Source organism: Chenopodium album, chromosome 18, assembly GCF_948465745.1.
Source record: "Chenopodium album chromosome 18, dcCheAlbu1.1, whole genome shotgun sequence".
Classification (NCBI taxonomy): domain Eukaryota; kingdom Viridiplantae; phylum Streptophyta; class Magnoliopsida; order Caryophyllales; family Amaranthaceae; genus Chenopodium; species Chenopodium album.
Genome location: NC_137851.1, coordinates 25,716,058 through 25,735,093, shown reverse-complemented (window position 1 = coordinate 25,735,093; position 19,036 = coordinate 25,716,058). Strand labels below are relative to the sequence as shown.

The following is a 19,036-nucleotide window of genomic DNA, read 5'->3' as shown; positions in this document are numbered from 1 at the left end:
CGAGTTGTTTGCTATTGTAGTTGAGTCTATTTCATTTTATCTCAAATAAACAAAAAGATTTTTCTCTTTTAGGCTACATTTGTAGCCATGCTTCTAATATTTTCCTTTGAGATTGTGCGTGCAAGAGAACATGGGAGAAGTCCCAAGGGTGACATTAAAGGAGTTGGGAACTCTGAATGCATATAAGTATGCGAGCGGTATTGCTTCATCTTCAATTCCGGAAAGTGACTTTGAAATCAAGCCGGCAATGAAAGCTTTAATTGAAAGGCGACAATATAGAGGTGGAACAAATGAAAGTCCCCTCAATCATCTTAAGGAATTTTAGAAATGTTGCAACACAATTAAGGTGAGCGGGGTCACACAAGAATTCATAAGGCTCAAGCTATTTCCTTTCTCTCTAATTGGAATAGCTCAAGAGTGGCTAGACAAGGAAGTGAAGCCTAATTCCTTGAGAACTTGGGATGAAGTCACTAAAGAATTTCTTTCCCGTTTCTTCCCTCAAAAGAAAACAGCGGAGGCTAGAGCTTTGATTTAAAGTTTCAAGCAAAGGACTAGTGAAAGCCTCTATGAAGCATGGGAAAGGTACAAGGAATATCAAAGAGAGTGTCCTCACCATGGAATCCCCACTTACCAAATCATTCAAATATTTTATGGTGGTTTGAGTCCTCAAGGGAGGTCAAGTCTTAATCCGGAGCCGGAGGCCCAATAATGAACAAGACCGAAAGTTGTTGATATTATTGAGGATGTAGTGAGACACTACATGGATTGGCAAGAGGGTGAGAAAGAGCCGATAAACAAGAGTAGCACCACGGGATGCTCGATTGATCAACTCAATGCTATCAAAAATTTGTCCATGCAAATTTCGGACTTAGGGAAAGAGGTGGTATCTATCAAGGTTAAGCTTGAGAGTGCAACTTCACAAGCACCGATTCTTCCCTCCCAAATTAAGGGGAGAGGTACATCTCCTTATCCTAACACTTTTCCTTCTTGTTGTATGATTAGTGAATGTTGGTTTTGTGATTTATGTGGAATGAATGATCATGATGCTTCTTTTTGCCGCAATGTTTCTTGTGATAGAAATGATGAATATGATGGAAATAAGAGTGAGCATGTGAATTATGTTGCTAGTAATGATTTTGGACCTAGATTTGATGTTCAAAGGAATGTTGGGAATAGGAATATTCACAACCACGGGAACTATGATAATTATAACCAAAATAGTGGTTATGGGAACCAAAGAACCCAATGGTTTCGTGGTAACTATAACAACCATGGTTATAGTGGTCAAAGTCATGGCCAAGGATATGGAGATCATAACCAAGGTTATGATAACCATAATTAAAATCATGGCCAAAATCAAGGTAGGGGTAATTGGAGTAATCAAAGTAGGGGGAATTTTCAAAACAATGTTCAAAGAGGTACCCCACTCGGATTTACTCCAAAGACCCAAGGCCAAAGTGATAGTTTCTATGATCAACCATCTTCATCTAGGAGTTGGTTAGAGGATGTCATTGAGAACCAAACCAAGGTGTTGAATACTCATACAACCCTTAGTAGAAGATTAATGACATGATGACTTATAGTAAGGGGTTAGAGAACCAAATTTCTCAATTAGCTAGTATGTTGAAAGAGTTTTCAAATCTTTCTTCTTTGACTTCACAAGGCTTAGACCCTAAGAGTTCTATGAATGCAATTGTTACTAGGAGTGGTAGGATTCTTGAGAGTGGAGTTTCAAAGAAGAGTGATGCTAAGGAGAGTCCTAGCAAGGATCCGGTAGAGAATGAGGGAGATGAGAGTCCTTTGGTTGAGAAAGTTGATGAGTAACAAGTTGAGAAAGTGAAAGAGAAAGTGAGAGAAGTTTGATAAATTGAGCTTTGGTTGAGAAAGTTGATGAGAAACAAGTCGAAGAAGTGGCGAAGAACTACTCTTGGGGTGGTAGAGAGAGGAATGCATCGAAGAAAAGTGGGATGTATGAATTAGAGAAGGTTGATCAATTGCAACATCAAATTGAGCTTTTGACCAAGGGGCTTGCAAAGTTAAACACAAGTGTTAATAGTGGGGCAAGATCCTCTCAAGTCAATACTTTCTCATGCCAAAATTGTGGTGGTACAAACACGATACTTCTTATTGTGGAGGCTTGAGCCCCGAACATGTTGCGGCTTACAACACAAGGCAAGATGGATTCAGGGGAAGTGGTGGAGGAGTATCTTGGAGACAACCACCACCCAGATTTGTACCTCAACCTCAACAATAAGGGCAACAAGCTCAACCATCATACAATTCCAACCCTCAATATCAAAACCCACCTCCACCTCAAAACCAAAACCCCAGGGGTAACTACCCAAGAAACAACCAATACAACAACCAAAACCAATATAACAATCAAAATCAAGGGTCTCAAAGGAGTCAAGATCAAGCATCTCAATCCGATTCCACACAAACCCGAATTCTCCAACAACTCCAAGCCATGAATCAACATCTCCAAGCCACTCATCAACAAACTCCAAGAAGTCAAAGCTCACAACAAGATGGTTGATTCACAATTAGCTCAATTGGCCGAGAGAGTACCTTTCAACTCACCTTCTACCCTACCGGGCAACCACAACCTAACCCCTCTCACAACTTGAAACCCGATTCTTGCAAGGCAATTACATTGAGATCAGGCACATCCTATGAAGGGCCTAAAGAGGGGGAAGAAGAAGAAAGTGTGAGGGTGGAGAAGAGAGTTGAAGAAGACAAAGGTGTTGGGAAAGAAGAGAATGTAGAGAAGAAGAAGCACAATGATGAGAAAACAACCTCAAGTCCTAGTGAGACTAGGAATCTAGATGAGCCGGTTCCTTTTCCCGGGAGGCTTGCGGAGAGAAAGTTGAATGATAACTTCGCAAGATTCCTTAGTGTAATGAAGAACTTACACATAAGTCTCCTTTTCATCGAGGTTTTTACCCAAATGCCTTCTTACTCCAAATTTCTCAAGGACATCTTAACCAACAAGAGGAAGCTCAATGATGAGCTCATTACCCTCCCTCATCTAGTTAGTGCACTTGTTCAACACAAGATGCCAAAGAAAGAGAAGGACCCGGAAAGCTTTACTTTACCGGTTAAGATCGGTAACATGGAACCTAGGGGTGCCTTGGCGGATTTAGGAGCGAGTGTTAGCTTAATTCCCCTCTCCATTGCACAAAAGCTCAATATTAAAATGATTCCCACAAAAAAAGTAATTCAACTAGCCGACCGCTCGGTCAAACTTCCTTGTGGTGAACTTGAAGATGTTCCTGTTCAAGTTGGGCATATCTATGTGCCATGTGATTTTGTAGTGATGGATATGGAGGAAGATGTTGATACTCCTTTGATCTTGGGTCGTGAAGCTCTTAAAACCTTGGGGGCGGTCATCAATTGCAAGAACAACAGCATTACATGTGAGGTGGTCGATGAGAAGATTGTCTTTGAGTTCTCCGAGTTACTCAAGACCCCAATGGTTGAGAAATTCTACCGAGTTGATGTTGTTAATGAGGAGTTAGATTTTTTGGGGAGGGTAGTGATGAGGCCGCAAGATCCAATGATTGAAGCTCTTACCTGCAAGGAAGAGTTTCATTCACAAGAGTCAAGAGAGTTCGTCATGGCTATGGAGGAAACCTCGAAAGTGGATGAGGTTGAACAAGAAGTGGAAATCGAGCTTGAACAAGAAGAGGAGAAATTGGAGAAGAGTTCCAAGCCTCCTCCCAAGGTAGAACTCAAACCCCTTCCCCCTTCTTTGAAATATGCTTTTCTTGATAATGAAGGAAAATATCCTATTATCTTCAATGCTAGCCTTGATGGACTTCATTTGGAAAAATTGCTTGATGTTTTGAGAAAATATAAAGATGTGATAGGGTATAGAATTGATGATATCAAGGGTATTAGCCCTTCTTTGTGCATGCATCGTATTCATCTTGAAGATGATCAATCTACCTCCATTGAGCCTTAAAGGAGGTTGAACCCCAACCTCCAAGAGGTTGTCAAGAAAGAGATTTTGAAACTACGTGAAGCGGGCATTATTTATGCTATCTCCGATAGCAAATGGGTTAGCCCGGTTCATGTAGTTCTAAAACAAGGTGGAATGACCATCATAAAAAATGAAGGAGGAGAGGAAATCTCTTGCCATGATTAGTGACTAATTGGATGCATGATTCAATTAAGACAAGACTTAATTCATTGATTTGCTTAAGCAATTGCATGAATGTGAGTTGTTTGAGTAGAACTTAGTATTCTAGGGCATGTTCTTCTTGATAATCACCATTGTCCATCTATATTTGATCATGTCTGACACCCCATACCCCTAGCATTGTTTATCATTGGTTTAATCCTTTTTATCTTTCTTTCTTTATTGCTTTAGTTTACTTAATCAAGAAAACTAACAAAAATATTCTCCCATTTACTCGTACATTAGTGGATTTGATGTTTAACTTGTGTGCTTCCTCGTGGTTCGACCCTTTACTTGCCGCTAACTAGTTTAGTGAAAGGTTTAGGCTTATAAATAATTAATTTGATTAGGTTAGTAGTCCCAACGACCTACTTTACCCTGATCACATTTTTATTATCAATGGAGGGTATTCGACTTTCTCCCCCAAAAAGAAAAATGAAAAAATAAAAGTCGAGTTTGACTAAAATAAGCTTAAATTTAATTAAACTGTCATCCTTATTACGTATAGAAGTGTTTCTCAAAATCCGAGTTTGACTGTCAATAAACAAATGATTTCTAAAATCCATCCGAGCACATCCATGCATTTTCACAGTCTTCGAGAGGCCTTGTAAACAACAAAGATATGTTCCCTATTGTTAGTAAGAGGACATTCCCTGTCTCGTAATGTCAGCTTCTCTTACTAAGAGGACCTAGCCGCTCGAGTGTTGCCGTTATAATTTCCATATACGGCAGACGTTTGACTAGCATCAAAACGGACTTGTACTAAAACAAGAGAACTCACAATACTTATGGTCGAGGAAAGAGGTTCCGATAGCTATAATGAGAAGTATACTTATGAAGATTTTTAAATCTCTTAAAGTATTCTCATAGGTCGATCCAGTATGGTTCTAAACCAATACCTGTGCAAATGATTTATGACAATCATGTCCTTGTAGCACAAGAAACGGTGCTATAAATCAAACTACACACTAATAGGTTTTCGATTATAATATTCAATGTTCACTTTATAGGTGTTTCTTTATCCAAGACTGGTCTTGATACCCTATTTTTAATATTCTCATAATCGAATGGACTCAATATTTAATTCTAAACCATAATTAAATCGAAACGGAGTGATAAAATTTCCTGAAATTAAATTACTCCAAAACCTGAATAGTTCATCTTAGTGTCTTACATTAAAATGTTCAAAAATTAATTAAAACACTAAACGGGGAAATCAAAGCCAGTCTCCAACGTGCCTGATTCCCATTGCCTCAACGTGCTTATTGTGCTTCACTTGAGGCAAAGGTTTAGTAAGTGGATCAGCTACATTGTCATCCGTTCCAACTTTACAAATTCTGATTTCCATTCCCTTATCATGTGAAATCACCGCTTGATATGTTTGACCTTTCGATGTTCCCTTGGCTCTCTTGCCTGAGCAATAACTCCATTGTTGTCATAATAGAGGGCTATTGGACCCTTGATGGAACATCAAGTTCACCAACGAACTTACGAATCCAAACTGCCTACTTAACCGCTTCAGGAGCTGCAAATTATTCGGCTTCAGTTGTGAAATATGCAGTTGTGCTCTGCTTGGCACTATTCCAACTAAACACTCCTCCATTTAGACAGAACACATATACAGACTATGATTTGAAATCATCTTTATCTGTTTGGAAGCTTGCGTCGGTATAACCTTCAACAACTAATTCTTCTGAGCCACCATATACCAGAAATTTATCCTTGTTCCTTTTTTGGTACTTTAGGATATTCTTGGCCGGCATTCCAATGCGCCTCTCCTGGGTCTGATTGGTATCGGCTCGTAGCACTTAAGGCATACGATACATCTGGCCTAGTACATATCATGGCATACATGATCGATCTAATTAGCAAAGCATATGGAATCTGATTTATCCTTTCTCGCTCATCAAGTATCTTTGGACACTGCTTCTTGCTCAGGGTTATGCCATGTGACATGGGTAGGTGACCTCTTTTGGCCTCCTACATACTAAATCGTGCTAGTACCTTATCGATGTAAGTACTCTGGCTCAATCCAATTATCCTCTTAGATCTGTCCCTATAGATCTTGATGCCTAATATGTACTGAGCCTCTTCCAAGTCTTTCATTGAAAAACATTTTCAAAGCCAGGCCTTTACAGACTCTAACATTGGAATGTTAGTTCCAATGAGCAATATGTCATCGACATATAAGACTAGGAAGGCGATGTCACTCCTACTGACCTTCTGGTAACCATAAGATTCATCTGGATTCTTGATAAAGCCAAACTTACAGATGGCTTCATCGAATCGCAGATTCCAACTTCTGCTAGCTTGCTTTATCCCATAAATGGTCTTTTTAAGCTTACACACTTTCCCAGCATTTTTTTGGTCGACAAAACCTTCAAGCTGTGTCATATGCACAGTTTCTTCCAAAATTCCATTGAGGAAGGCGGTTTTGACGTCCATCTGCCATATTTCATAGTTGTAATATGCAACAATCGCTAGGATGATCCGAACGGTTTTAAGCATTGTGACCGGAGAAAAGGTTTCATCGTAATCAATACCATGAATTTGCCTGTAACCTTTTGCTACTAGTCTAGCTTTGTAAAAGAATACATTTCCATCTTTGTCGGTTTTCAATTTGAAAATCCACTTACATCCGATAGGTGTGTAACCTTCGGGTAAGTCAACCAAGTCTCAGACTTGATTTTCAAACATGGAATCCATTTAAGATCTAATGGCCTCTTGCCATTTATCAGAGTCGGTGCTCTCCATAACTTGCTTGTAGGTTGCCAGTTCATCTCCATCCTTTACCAGGTTGTCATGATTCTCGGTTAATACAACACCAAGATACCTATCAGGTTGAGACCTCTGCCTCTACGACCTATGTAGGGTAACGGACTGAGCATTTGCATTGTCGATTTGACTTTGCACATTTTAACCAGCGTCTACAGATGCTGTTTGAGCACTTTGACTCTCAATCTAATTTTGTTGCTCGTCCTCTCGAACTTCATCGAGTTCGATTTTCCTCCCACTTGTCATTTTGGAAAGGCGTTCCTTCTCTAAAAAGACACTATCGCGAGCAACAAACACTTTGTTCTCAGATTTGTTGTAGAAGTAATACCCTTTGGTTTCTTTTGGGTAGCCCACAAAGAAAACCTTGTCAGATTTGGGGTGAAGTTTGTTAGAAATTAACTTCTTGACATATGCTTCGCATCCCCATATCTTGAGAAAAGACAACCTTAGAGGTTTCTTCATCCATAACTCGTATGGAGTCTTTTCTACAGCTTTTAATGGAGCACGGTTCAGTGTTAATGCCGCGGTTAGAAGTGTGTGTCCCCATAAAGAGATAGGAAGATCGCTAAGACCCGTTATGGGTACCATGTCCAGCAAGGTTCGATTTCTCCTTTCGGATACTCCATTCCATTGAAGAGTTCCTGGAGGTGTCAATTTTGAAAGTATAACCTTTTCTTTCAGATGGTCATCGAATTCTTGGCTCAAATATTCACCACCTCGATCCGATCGAAGGGCTTTGATTTTCTTGCCAAGCTAATTTTTAACTTCACTCTGAAATACTTTGAACTTTTCAAATGATTCAAATTTGTGCTACATGAGGTTGACATATCCATATCTACTATAGTCGTCTGTGAAGGTGATAAAATATCGATGGCCGTTTCTTGTGGTTGTGCTCATTGGTCCACATACTTCGGTGTGTATTAGGCCCAATAAGTTTCTTGCCCTTTCTCCCAACTTGGAGAATGGTTGATTTATCATCTTGCCTAATAAACATCCTTCACAATTCTCAAACGATTGTAAATCGAATAAGTCAAGAATACCATCCTAAACAAGTTTCTTGATGCGTTTGATGTTAATGTGGCCAAGACGACAATGCCACAAGTACGTCTCATTTGACTCAATGGTCTTGGATTTCTTGGTGGTATTGTTAACATTATAAACTTGTTTGTCTAACGAAAGCACACATTTTAGATAAACGTGTCAAGCCATAAACATATAAGCAAGACTTTTGAAACAATAGTCTAGTGATTAAAACAAAATGACGTCCAACATCGGAAGATCAATGTATGGTTGATAACAAAAACTTAAACAAGTTCTATGTCAAGACAAACTATGTGATTACAAGACTTCTGGAAAGATTGTCTTTTTTTTTCGCTTGTATATCCACATCCACTTGGTAACCCCTTCTCACTTGGTTCCTGAAATAGGAGCATATAGTGAGTCATTAATGGTATCTAATACCTTATGAATTGCTTGTATTCAAGTGTAGTTTATAAAGAAGATACTTGAGTGACGTACGGAAAATGTAGGTCATTTTCTACCCTCCCCAAGAGCCAAACGAAATTTATAAACACTCGACCAACCTAATACGAGTATATAGTAAGTCAAGGGTCGAACCCAAAGGAATGAATAGGCACAAGCAATAGCCTAGGTCAAGCTACTTCGAAGATTCTAGTAGGAAATGGTTGGTAACTAAGGTATCAAAAAGCTAGATAAATCGAGAAATTCAATATGCTAAACACTAGGGATATAGGCTCCACATGCAAGCTCAATGATTATGCTAATTAATGGATGACTCAATTGATTCAAACATTGCAAAGGACAAACAATGGTTGCAACTAATGGAACTCAAAAGCTATATCCTATAAGCCAAGCTAGGGTTCACTATGAATGGCTAGGAAGGAAAATCACAATCAAATTCAATCAATTAAAGCAATTCTCAAATCAAGGGTTCATGTCATTGAAATTTGCAATGCAATCTAGATTAATCTTATAGGTTGATCACTCCTAGTCTAATTAATCACATGCACAACTATGTCAACCAATTTAATTGCAACAATTCAATCAATCAAGGATCATCAACTAGCAAAAATCATCAATTAAGCATGCTTCCCCTTCTCCCTAGCAACTAATCTACTCACTAATCATGGTGGGATTGAAAAACAATACAAATTGAATCACAAACATTATCATTTCAAGTTTAATCAAGAAGAAAATCAATCATTAAAGAATTTCTCAACCTAAGATTAAAATTCAAATCAAACATTCAAGAATTAAAGGAAATTGCAATAAAAGTAAATTCAAAGGAAAGAAATCTCACAAACTTTCATTGATTTGAAGATGAAATCCAAGATCAAGTTGAAATCAAAGATCAAAGTAAATTAAAATCAAAGAAATCTCACAAGCTTCTCTCTCTACTTTCTCTCTCTTCTATTTCTGGAAAATAAGTCTGTAGTACAAGATAAAGTCATCTCCTCTGAAAAAGGAAAAGTCAAAACCTATGTATAACAAATCGAGCGAAGGGAGGCGGAGCCCCTCGTGCGCACGCACCAGGCCTGCCGCGCGTGCGCATAGTAGGGTTTGCGCGCACGCAAAGAGGGGTGCGCGTTGTGGTGCTCGTGGCTGGCCTCCCTTGCTCGCTCGATCGATCTTCGCGCTCTCGAGCATCCCTATCATCAGTGCACTCGAGGCGATGCCCGCGAGGAGGGCAGCCTTTTATTCTCTAAGCACTTGTATGCTCCAGACCTAATCATTGCTTCCTTGGTGCTCGTGCTTGTGGAGCTAGCTTTGTTTGCTTGAGTTGCATGCTTGGATTCCCGAACTTAGCTCTATAAACTTCCTTGAATGCACTCGAGCTTCCTCCTTGATAATTAAATCCCGGGAAACACGACACACCTACAAAACAAGACAAAGAAACGAAGAAGCGAGAGAAATAACAGAGAGATGGATAAAATAATAAGAAAACCATCAAAAGCACACATTTCTCTAAACTTACACACAAACATGCATTATTATGTAAAACCACGACATAAAAGACTAAAAACGAGCATAAAACTACAAAGAAAACCTAGCCTAAGAATGCCATAAATGACACTCATCAAATTCCCCCAAGCTAGACTTTTGCTCGTCCTCGAGAAAAACAAAATCAAATTTATGGAAAGATGATGACATTATTTAAGCTAAAAAAGAAACGAGAAAACGAGAGAATAAGAGAATGCACACTAACTCCATTTCATAGGAATCACGGTCAATTTTAGCAACAATTGACAAGCCATTTAAACCTCTAGATCGCTCTAGAGGACGAGTAATGCTCTCGTAAGGGTTTCCTAAGAGATTAACCCATAACTCTCAAGTAAAAGGAGGCAAATCACAAAAAGAGAAAAGAGAAAAGAGAAAGTTAAAACTTAAAAGGAAGAGGGGTGCTCTTACAATGGACTTTTGCAAATGGTCAAGACACGAGAGGATACCAAACTTCCTAAAACAAATAACGGTAAGCACGTTCCGAGATATCTAGGGTTGATTGAAATATAGGACATGCTAAGTATAGAGAACTATCAAAACGCAATTCACTTTCTTCTCAAAACATTTTTAGCACATTTTCCCAATTAGCTTCAAATCTACTTTTAGCAAGCATCTCTATGGTTCCTCGAAGGAACCGGAAAAATAAATAGACTTGTGGTTTCTCGATGTCTCAACTATTGCATACCGCTCTATAAGCTTGACCTCGCCTCTTTTAACTATGGACGGCTTTTTCATTTTATTGTCCTCGCCTCTTTTAATTATGGACGGCTTTTTCAAATTTTGCATTTTCTTTTTATGCACAAAATATTTACAACACAAACTTGCTTTCATTAAAAGAACCAAACAATCCATTCTCTTCCACCAATATTCCAACATAAGAGACCAAATGCTTCACAAAAACCAACATGGGAACAAAAATGAAACAAAAGGCTTAAGATCTAAAGATGTGGCTTGAAAAGAAGGATATATGGCACAAATAGTTAGCAAGTAAGAAAATGAAAACCCAAAATAAAGATATAGAAAACTATCCTAGAAAAAGAAAAATTACCACCCCGAAAAGATTCCTTTGTCTTTCCTAAATGGCTCGGTAGTGATCTCGGGAGTTGAAAGTCAAATTCTAGATAAAGCACACAATAGTCAAGGATCCAAACGCCGCACAAGAAAAATACGGAGAAGGCTAGAAAAGCATGAAACCTCACAAGGTTGTGGCAAAAACTCACTAAAAGCTTGAAATTCACCAAAGGGGAACAATTGCGAGTTTTCAAAAACAATGGAATCCGGCTTCAAGGTCCCAATAGTTCTAAACGACTACCTTAGCATGCACTATCCTAGAGTCAACCAAAGATATTCTTAAACCGTGCGAACCATTGTCCTTAGGAAGAGTGATAGCCTAAATTGCAAGTCCAAGTGGTACTAAGTCTAAAGCAATAGCAAAACTATAAAGAAAGAAAAGCAAAGCCTCAAAAAAATTAATATTATTTTTTATTTTAAAAAATTATGTTTTTGTTTTTTTTTTTATTTTTTTATTTTTTTATTTTTTCTTCAAAGTCAAATTTAAAAGCAAAACATAAGAAAAAATGCAAAAAGAAATGTAAAAGAAAATAGATAAAGAAATCAAAAAAGAAAAAGTAAAACAAAAAGGAAATAGAAAAAGAGGAAAAAAAAAACAAAGAAGAAAGATAGAAAAGTAAAGGAGAAATAGAAAGTATCAAGGAAGTAAGCTAACATATATATCCCAATCGACAAACATGTGAACATTCGGCTACAACGCCAATGTTCCCAAACACGCTAAGGTGTTAAATAGCAAACAATCTCGAACCATTCAACTTCTCCTAATCTAAACCTATACTAAGCATACAAGAAAAGAAAAGAAAATAAAAGGAAGAAGATTAGAAGGATCTCAACGGGCGTCGAAGCTATGCTATAACAAATAAGGTGAAAGAACAACGACCGTCATGGAGCACCAATAACCATAGCACAAACTACGAGGAAAGGGGAGAAAGAAAATAGACTATATACAAAGAAAAATGTTAGTAACTTCAAGATAAAAGAAAATAAAGATATAAAAGAGATATATGTACTCAATAGGGAAACAATAATACATGAAAGCACAGAAACATCACTAACAGGATCAGGAAACGATATCAGGAAGCATAATCAAGCAGCAATACAGCAGACAATCATCAGAAATCATAGTCATCAGGAAGCAGAGAAACATATCACACAACAATCAGTGAAAGAAACAACAATACCAGGAACTAGAGCAGGGAAACCATCAGAAAAACATCATCATCATCATCAGAGAAGCAAGAGATAAACAGTGATCAATACCAACAAGCAAAAGAGACCCATAGTGAACTACAAAAGTGAAGGGGGGAACGGCGAAGCACACAAACAACATAAATCACCCCCAAGCTTAAAATAAACTTCCCCCCAAACTCTAATCCTAATAACACATAGGCTAAAAGAGCACAACATATAAAGCACATAAGAAAGGGGGGGTAGTCACGATAATCTCACTCCGCACTATGGTAAGGGGTAGAGTGAGAACTCCCCTCACCGGTCTCTAAAACATGACTCGAGCTAGCCATTTCACTCACCTCGATAGGGGCCTTTCCCCTTAACCTCCCCTCCCTCTGAGCACGATCTATCGCGAAGAAATAAGACCAATCATCCAAGACCGGCTTGCCTGACAATCCCCACCTACCAAAAGTCTCGAGGTTCGGGAAAGGCATAAGGTTCGAGGGATCATAAGTATAATCGCATCCACCGGGCCGCTTATAATCGTAAGTGGTCGGGGTGGTGCCAACAATAGCACTAGGATTGACATGAGGACCCTCCCAATAGGGGTAACAAGGTCTAGGTTCGATGGATGGGTCTAAGGGTTCCCATTGAGGGATAAGTCCTTGTTAGACCAGGAGGTATGGATAGTTCAAGTAAGGGTCAATCTCTCCCCTCCTCACATGGTAGTCATACACTTGATTGGCATGGTTATCATAGCCAAGAGATAAATCCAGCCCCAAAGGCATGGAATACAAAACATTAGTAGTGGAATCTAACTTGGCATGCAAAGTAGGTAATTCAAGTGTAGAAGAAGAAGTAGAAGGAGGGATAGGAGTACCTCCCCGTTCAACTGGGGGCAAGACTTGAAAATCCTCCGATATAGCATCATTGGAAGCGGTTCTTGTATGGTTAGTCTTCCGCCGAAGAGAAGGGTCGATGTTGCACCTTGGAGGCCTCTAAGTTAATGAATACTTCTTTGTCTTGCGGTTGGAAGCTTCCTTGCTAGGAATCAAGAACCAATCCTTCACTCGAGACACCTTCCAAATGAAAATATCACGTCTCTTGGTTCGATCGATGAACTTTTAGTTGACAAGAGCGTAAATGTTGAGGAAGTGGGAAGGCATCTTCTCCTGAGGATCAACTATTGGAAGGAGTTCACAAAGCAAATCCTTATAAGAATCGTTAAGGCATAGGACAAGAATGGAGATCATGCCCCCAATTTGGATGCTCCCCGAAACTGAAAGACCATCTCGGATGTCTAGGAATCGGTTGATCAAATGTTGAGTGAAATCAACAAGCTCAAGCTCTTGCGGCTCTTGATCGGCTATCCAAATCCAACAGAATTCCTCACGGGAAATAGCTCCCAATGAGTCTTTAGAGCATAGGGCATAGGTGAAAATACGATTAAAGTATCTCATAGTCGGATGAATGATCGATGCGGACTTGGAATTTTGAGGCTCATATTTCCCTTCATCGGAGATACGCCGCCACTACATGAGTTCATTATACCCATGGTCACTAGTCATTTTACCATTGGCCGAATAGACAAGATGGTCTTCATCAACGGCCCAAGAAAGCCGGAAGTAAGAGCAAAGTTGTGACTCCGATAACCGAGGATCATTGTTAAATAGTTGAAAGGTCAACGTTCTTGAAGAGTCACCACTTGTCTCACGGACCACCTCTAGGGATGAGAGAAACTCATAAGTCACCCTAGCATAAGTAGGAGCACTCAAGTCCAAGAACTCCAAAAGACCGAGATTCTTGGCAAGTCAGCAGACGTGATCATCAATTCCAAGCAATTTGGTAGTTTCTTGATCATAGAATCTTGTCGACTTAAGCTTCCTCTTGGTAAGTTGCTTGAACCTATCCCAATGCATTTCTTTGGATAATTAAATGCCATACGTTTCTACCACCTCAGTAGGAGGTGGAACAACGTGCCGGGATTTACTTGTGTTTGATCTAGCTCGCTTCTTTTGACGAATAGGGGCCATCTACAAGAAGCAAAGCAATTCATGAGAAATTCATTAACAATTATTATTGTTCAAGAATATTCATAAGAAATTGCTCAAGAATCAAGCACAAATATAATCCAATAAAAAATGAAACAAGAAATGGTCACAAATGAACTATGCCATGAATATAGAAGCAAAAGTTAGAAGCAACTAGTCATAAATCAAAGCCAAAGCTTAACACAAAAGACCAAATCATGAATCATTATGAGCAAATTAATCCAATAACATTGGATTATCAAAGAAATGAAGCTATCATATAAAATAACCATGAGAGAGAAAATAACCAACAATGGTGATTCAAGGATTCAAGAAAGGTATACAAATTCATCATGAAAAAGCTTCAAATTAAGATTAAATAACATCATTCAACACAAAATACAAGCAAAAAGAACGAACAATGGAGTTCCACCATTAAAGCAAAAACAAGGGTTTCAAGCTTCAAAAATGAGCAAAAAATGACTAGAGAGTGAGAAATTATACCTCAATGAAGCTTTAAATCACATGAAAATTGCACAATTCAAGAGTATAGACCAATTAGAAAACCCAAAATCAAGTGCCAAGCACAAAATCAAAACCCTAAAATTTTGATTTTTTTACCCAATTTTCGAAATTCAAATTCGAAATTCAGAATTTTTTTTTTTTTTTTTTTTTGAAAGAATTTGATTATGTGTTGTTGTAAATTGTGAGGAGTGATATTAAAATGTGGGATTTGATGAACTTGGAGTAGAATTTGAAGGAGATAGATGAGATAGGATTGGAAGGGTGAAATGAGGGTAGAAGTCGGGGAAAGAGAGTGGGAATAGGGGGGTTTTGTGAAGCTAGGCACGAAAAAAAAGGGTGCGAGCTGCCATGGCTAGTGCGCACGCGCACACCCCTTTGTGCGTGCGTACTAGTCGTGGCAAGGACGGGGGCCTGATTGCTCGGATATGCGCAGCATAGAGCCAAAAATACTGACCTAACTGGTGCGCGCGCGCAACCATATGGTGCGTGCGCACCTGCCAAATCAATAGGGAGGCTGAAATTGCGCCAAAATGAGCCCAAAAACCTAACCCCCTTGGTGCGCGTGTGCAGCCATATGGTGCGTGCGCACCATCCAAAGCCTTGGGGGGAAGAATTTTTGCTCGGAAATGTTGACCCTGCTGGTGCGCGCGCGCTATGCCATGGTGCGTGTGCACCAACCAAGGCCTAGGGGGGTGTTGATTTGTTCTTATGCGCACTCTCGTGCTTACGCTCTCATCGGCTCTCACGAGCATCATGATCTAGTGATACCCACGAGAGGGGCAGACAAAAATTCACATAAAAAAGTTTTCAAAAAAAAATCACTCGTTCATGACTAAAAATTCATGATAGCGCAAATACGAGAGCGCATTTGTACATCAAACTCCTTCACTTGTTCAACCAAACCTCATGAAACCTTAAATAATCACCGAAATTGTTGGAAATCATTATTGATTCAATCTCGAGGTACCTAAAGTCAAGAAAACAAAGAAAGATAAGAAAATTTCTCAAAAATAAAAAGAAATGGAAAGATTATGAATAAACAAAAGAAAGGGTTAGAAAGCCGGGTTGCCTCCCGGGAAGTGCTTGTTTAACGTCATAGCTCGACGTTCTCCACCTATTAAGGTGGTTGACGAAGAAGCAATATGTGAATTAGGCCAACAAAAGCACCATCAAAATACTTCTTGAGTCGATGGCCATGACCTTGAACGGAGATGAAGAATCCAACATAGAAATTTCTACAACACCATTACGAAAGACATCTTGAACCAAGTAAGGACCACTCCATCTTGACATGAGCTTTCCGGGAAATAACTTCAACTTGGAATTATAAAGATGAACTTTGTCACCTACACAAAATTCTTTCTTCTCAATAAGCTTGTTATGAGCTTCCTTGGAACGAGCTTTGTAGGTACTAGCACAATCATAAGCATCAAGTCGAAGTTCCTCTAGATCATGAAGATCTAACCACCTATTCTCCCCCGCACTTGCCAAATCAAAGTTTTTCTTCTTGATTGCCCACAAGGCATGGTGTTCGAGTTCTACCGGGAGATGACATGATTTGCCATAGACTAGGCAGTATGGAGTGGTGCCTATAGGTGTCTTGAAAGTCGTTCTATCCCAAAGAGCATCATCCAAATTGTCCGACCAATCCTTCCTATTCCTTGCAACCGTCTTCTCAAGAATTAACTTGATTTGACGATTGAAAACCTCGACTTGGCCGCTTGTTTGAGGATGGTATGGAAAACCAAAACGTTGATGAACTCCATGCTTTCGCAACATCTTTTGAAAGGCATTGTGAATAAAATGAGAACCATTATCGCTTATCACTGCCTTAGGCACACCAAATCTTGGAAAGATGATCTTTTTGAACAATTTCATTACCACCTTGTGGTCATTTGTTGGGGAAGCAATGGCCTCAACCCATTTAGACACATAATCCACCGCCACAAGAAAGTATTTATTTCCAAAGGATGAGGGAAACGGTCCCATGAAATCAATTCCCCATACATCGAATACTTCTAACTCAAGAATAGGTTGTTGAGGCATCTCATTTCTCTTGGAGATATTCCCAACTCGTTGACAACGATCACATGACTTAACAAAACCCCATGAATCCTTGAAGAGATGTGGCCACCATAAACCACATTGAAGAATCTTAGTGGCGGTTTTAGAAAAAACCCATATGGCCACCACTAGGATCCAAGTGGCACATCTTCAAAACACCAGGCACCTCTTCATTTGGAACACAACGCCTAAGTAAACCATCGACCCCTCGTTTGTACAAGATGGGATTATCCCACAAATAGTGTCTTGCCTCTCTCTTGAGCTTCTTTTCATTGATTCTTAGAAAAGGAAGGTGGAAACTCCCCACATGCAAGAAAGTTCACTAAGTAGGCAAACCATGGGAACTCTTTTGCCTTAATAGCATAAAAGAAATCAGCAAGCATTCTATCCTCGATTGGAGAACCATCATCATGGATTTGGGAATCCTCAAGGCGTGAGAGATGGTCCGCCACAACATTTTTCACTCATCTCTTATCCCTAATATCAATATCAAAAGTTTGAAGTTCAAGCACCCACCGGATCAACCTAGGCTTGGATTCCTTCTTGGGAAAAAGGTATTTGAGAGCCGCATGATCCTTGAAGACAATAGTTTTCTTAACTTTAATTTTCCATTTGGATTCACTCTTAACAATTCCTTCACGACGTCAATCTTTCGTAAAATTTCAGGATTTTTTAGATCACACCTTGCTGCACTACATAGATCCTTCATAACCTCCTCGAGCATATTCTTCCCCTTCCAACATAGAGCTCTTTTAAATAGTTCTTTCATATTATTTAGGTCAAATTCTAGAACTACAAGAGAACATATCTCCTTTACTAGAGTAATCCGATTAATCTTAATTGAACATAAAGCAAGATTGAGATGGAAGGAAGTGACAAGCTCACAAAATAGAGATTCTTCCTCCCTACTGCTAATCTCAGCCAAGCATAGAATTTTGGTGGCTTTAACATTATAAGGCAAAGCTTTATCAAATTTCTTCTTCTTAAACAATTGATTCCTTTCCTCTTTCATTTCGCACACACCGTAAGGATTTCTCCAGGCTCCTCAAATTGCAAATTAAAATTCATCGCATCACTTACCTTCTCTTCATCCTACCATCCTCTAGATGGAACGTGATTAGTGATGATTGAATACTAGAAGGTAGGGGTGAAAGTAATTGGGATTAAAACCGAACTGTACCGAAAATCGAACCGAATTAGTAATTTAATTTGAATTTTTTTTTTAATTTGGTTTAGATCGGTTTGAAAAAATAAATAATTTAGGTTTTTTGTTTGGATTCGGTTTTGGGTTTCTACAAACCGAAAAACCAAACCAAACCAAAATATATTATAAACTTATGCATATTTCTGATTTTAAACTAATCCCAATAAAAGGCCACAACTATTTAATTTAAGTAGTTTCCCCTTAGAAACTTTAGAATTCTAGAAACCTCTTAAACCACTTATTAGCCACCTTTCTGACTTTCTCTCTTATCCGTTTTCATCTTCACCCTTTGGCCTTCTCTCATTTGATCTCATTTTTCTCGTTCCATTTTACCCTATCATCAGATTTCAAATTTATTTCTCAATCTCATCTTTAATTATCCTATGAACCTTTGTTTAATAATCTCATGATTCTCATCTAAGTAGTGTTAGAGATGAATCTGAAATTTTTTATGAGCCAAAAGTTTATGTAAGGAAGCACAAGTTTAGACACCTGATTGTGTATCCCCAATAACCAAACCTAGTAATGAGTACCTTCCACATCTTTGATTATCGAGTTAGGTCAAGAGTTGAAGAGTCTCGTGATGTTCTCTTTAGCCTTAACCACTTCTAACCTTACCTAAAATGCTTTAAGCCAAAACTATTTATGTCGTGCCTTTAACCCAAAATCATTCATTTCGTGTCTTTGAAAATCATTCATTTCGTGTCCTCTTTATAAAACATCCAAACCAGATTATTTTTGTCCATAATCCTGGTCCAATTAGATGGGGTTTGTGTAGACACCTTAAAATGTCTCCCCAAAACCAAACCCGATGATGAACAACCTTTCACCACCATTATAAGTAGGTTGAGTATTTAATCTTACAGTTCTTAAATCCATATTCAATCTCAATACATTTCATAAACCAACCTAATTCCTAGCCCATATCCCCAAACCATAACTTATTTTCCTCTTTTCGTGCCTTTAAACCCTTAAAATCATTTAATTCGTGTCCTT

General features: G+C 38.8%; 1 non-coding gene across 1 annotated transcript; it reads right to left on the bottom strand.

Annotated features, from left to right (window-relative positions):
* Positions 1-515: 515 nt before the first annotated feature.
* On the bottom strand, positions 516-621 carry LOC145593387 (small nucleolar RNA R71). The gene has a single exon (XR_014102719.1). It is a non-coding gene; the product is annotated as a small nucleolar RNA R71 (small nucleolar RNA).
* Positions 622-19,036: the final 18,415 nt, after the last annotated feature.